The sequence below is a fragment of the Echinops telfairi genome, unplaced genomic scaffold, assembly GCF_000313985.2.
Source record: "Echinops telfairi isolate 266 unplaced genomic scaffold, ASM31398v2 ScPeMD7_9;HRSCAF=40, whole genome shotgun sequence".
Lineage (NCBI taxonomy): Eukaryota > Metazoa > Chordata > Mammalia > Afrosoricida > Tenrecidae > Echinops > Echinops telfairi.
The window spans coordinates 57,264,698-57,268,173 of NW_022103906.1; the positions used below are offsets into that span (position 1 = coordinate 57,264,698).

The window sequence follows — 3,476 nt, forward strand, 5'->3', positions numbered from 1 at the left end:
AAAATGTTAAAAAAAAAAAAAAAAAAGGCAGGGGGAAAAAAACCCTGAATTTTTTTTTGAAAGGAACTACTTCAACGGTGAAGTATCACAATAACACAAAGCTATTTCGATTTGTAAAGGGTGAAACACTGCCCAGTCCTGCGCCATCCTCACAATTATTCCACCTTTGAGGCCGTGGTTGCAGGCAGTCAATCCATCTCCTGAGGGCCTTCCTCTTTCGCTGCCTCTCTGCCTTACCAAACATGCTGTCACTCTCCAGGGTCTGCTCTCCTACCAGTGTATGCACAGTAAGTAAGATGAAGTCGCTGCTATCCTCGGGCTGTACTTCTTCCACTCTAGATCGGTTTGTCTTTTCAGCAGTCCTTTCAGCTTTCCATATTCTTCTCCAGCAGCACAATTCCAATGCATGGATTCTTCTTCAGTCTTCCTTATTCAATGTCCAACTTTCACATGCATACGAGACAGTGAAAAATACCATGGCTCGGGGGCAGATACTATCTATCTATCCTACCCTATAGGATAGCATAAAGCTGCCCTTTTGGGTTTCTAAGATTATAAATCTTTAGGGGAGTAGAAAGCCTCATTTTTCTCCCAAAAGCCGATGTAGGAAACACTACATAGGATCCTTATGAGTCTGAATGGACTCAGTGCCAAGGGAGGACTTCAAGTTATGCCATACTTCAAAAACTCTACTCCCCGTCATTCAACAAGAACTTCTTGTTCGTGGAGGCTAAAACTCTTTCAAAGATTCACAAGGTCCATGAAGAAATGGCACAGGAGCCAAGTCTGACCTCCTGTGGCTACACAAAGGAGAATCCAACTCTACATCAACCCATGGTGATTGCCACAAGACAGAGGTCAAACATTACCACCCCTCCTCTCCTCCCCGCATCCCCCCTACCCCATTCCCCATCCTCTTTCTTCACCCTATTCTAACAGCAAGTATCCATCCCACACTACTCTGCTGGGCTCAACAATGTGTTGTAATGGCCATAGAGAACTCACAAATAATATTCATTATGGGATTTACCATGGACCCTAAAAGGTTACAAAATGTTAAGGATGCAGTTCTTTTGTCTGAAGTGCCTCTTCTCAGTCACGCTAGCAGACGTGTCTCTCTGGTCCCTGGCCTCTCAGTCATGTGGTGCCTTGGCCTCTGCTTCCATAGGCCAGGAAACCTTCCTACCTGCTGCTCTGCCTCTCTCAGCATGGCTCCCCTGTCTCATGGTCTCAGTGCCTGAGCCTCTGGTGCCTCGGCTGCCTCGGCCACTTCAGCTAGGGCTATCACACAAATTCCCTTGATGGAATCAACGGTAGGGCTATCCCACAAATTCTGTTCTTCTTTCTTAACGGTCATGGGACTCCTTCCTGCTTCTGAGATGGCTCACTACTACACTCAGTGGAGTGGAAAAACTGACCAATCTCCTCTAACAGTGTTTCAGCACCCTATGGTGCTGGTGAAATGCTGAACGTACCACAGACTGCCAAAAGACCAAATGAATTACAGCCAGAATGCTCCTTAGAAGCGAGAATGGAGAAACTTTGTCTCGTGTATTTTAGACATGCTGTCAGAAGGGAGCATCCCTGGAGGAGATCACGCTTGGTAAAGTAGAGCAGTGAAAAAAGGGGAAGATTTTCAATGAGATGCATTGACACAGTGACCGGAGCAATGCGCTCAAACACAACAGATGTAGGATGGCGCAGAACTAAGCCATGTTGCATTCTGTTGTAAGAGGGTCGCTATGAGGGGAGACCACCTCGAAAACCCCTAACACTTTCCAGTCCTACTCCATCATTCTTCGGGAATTACAAATGCATGAAGAACCATTTCAGGTAATTTTCTTTCACTATAGTCAGCTATTGAAGTGTGGTGCTGGAGAAGAATACTGAAAAGATCATGGACTGCTAAAAGGACAAGCTGACTTGTCTTGGACCAAGTACGGCCTGAGTGTGCCTTAGAGGCAGGGATGGCAAGACTTCGTCTTGCATACTTTGGACAGGAGAGACCAGTCCCTGGAGAAGGACATCATGTTGGGTTCAGGGGCAGCAAAAGAAGAAGGCCCGCAAGGAGATGGACGGACACTATGGCTGCAACAATGGGCTCCAGCACAGTAACAGTGGTGACAATAGCACAGGGCCAAGCAGGAGCAGATGATGTTTCATTCTGTTGTGCAGAAGGTCGCTATGGGTCAGAACCGACCTGATGGTACCTAACAACCAGATGGCCAGCCTCATCTGGTGAAGTGAAAGTATCTAGAACGTAATCAGCTACCATCCTACATATTCCCTCCCTTGGACCCTGGCTGCATCTATCTTCATTCGGTTCTCAGATCCAGCTCTCTCTAGCCACCAGTCCATTGTACATGTTTCATATTAGTCAAGAACCCCACGGTGCCCACCTCTTCCTTCCCCACAACCTTTCTCCTTCACCTGGCTCAGCAGCACACTCACTTTATCCTCACGGCAAAGGGCCCGGGAACCCCATGGCTGAGCACTCTGCGGTGGTTGGAACTCACATGGCATTCTGTGGGAGAAAGACTGGGCAGGCTGCCTCTCTAACATCCCGGCCCTTAGGGCAGTTAGACTCTTGTTTAGTGATGGGAAATGATGGGAATGGGTTTTTAGATTATAATGGCATGGACTGCTTCTTTCAAGCCTCATCAATGTTTTTTGTTTGTTTTTACATTCATTATATAGCAACCCTTTGCTGAACATTTGTTTTGCCCACTTAACTTGAAGGCTCAACGAAGACTAGAACTGTACTTTGAGGTTGGTTCTTTCCCGTGGTATCCTCAGTGCGCATGCGCGGCATCTGACGCTCAGTTAAGCGAGCCTCGGGCGTGGAAAGAAGTTCAAGCCTTGGATTTTTCCATGACTGAACTCCTCTTGAACACCATTTAAAACTCAGTCACTCATTTATTTAGCATCAACTTTGCAAACCTCGCCACCGCCCCATGCCCACTAGGAGAAGCTAAGAAAACGTGTCTATGGCTGTTAAAGGCGGAGTCCCTGCTCACAGGGAACTCACACACTGAGTCTGACTCAGAGATAAGAAGCTACGTGACCTATAACCGTGCCCTTGCAACCTGCCAGGTCGTCTTCGAACGGTAAGAAGGGAAAGTGCTGCGTGAGGCCACGGATGGGCGGGACACTTCTGGTTTACGTGATGAAGCCAATTATTTCCCACGAGGCAAATTATTCTCTTGTGGTAAGAAGTTACGTCTCAGGAAGGGATTCTTTCTCACGAGGGACACGGAGGCTCGGAGTCCCGAGCACCTAAGAAAGCATCACCTAGCGGACACGAGGGTCAGTTCACCTCTCAGAAAGGCACCCGATCCGACAAGCGGGGTCGGACCGTCCCGGCTCCGTCCGGATTCCGTCGGCGCAGGGGCGGCACGGCGGCGGGGAAGGGTTCTCCGCGCGAGCGCGCGCGGCCGGACGGCCACGCTTGGAAGCTCCTCGGCGAGCGTTCCGCC

At 48.8% G+C, this 3,476-nt stretch overlaps 1 protein-coding gene across 1 annotated transcript in view; it reads right to left on the minus strand.

Moving 5' to 3' along the window:
* The window catches only part of CUNH4orf47 (chromosome unknown C4orf47 homolog), a 26,666-nt gene extending 23,292 nt beyond the window's left edge, over positions 1 to 3,374 (minus strand). Inside the window, exon 1 of the mRNA XM_013008046.2 lies at positions 3,317 to 3,374. The gene's annotated coding sequence lies outside the window, so the exon portion shown is untranslated. The remainder of the gene's footprint in view (positions 1 to 3,316) is intronic.
* Positions 3,375 to 3,476: the final 102 nt, after the last annotated feature.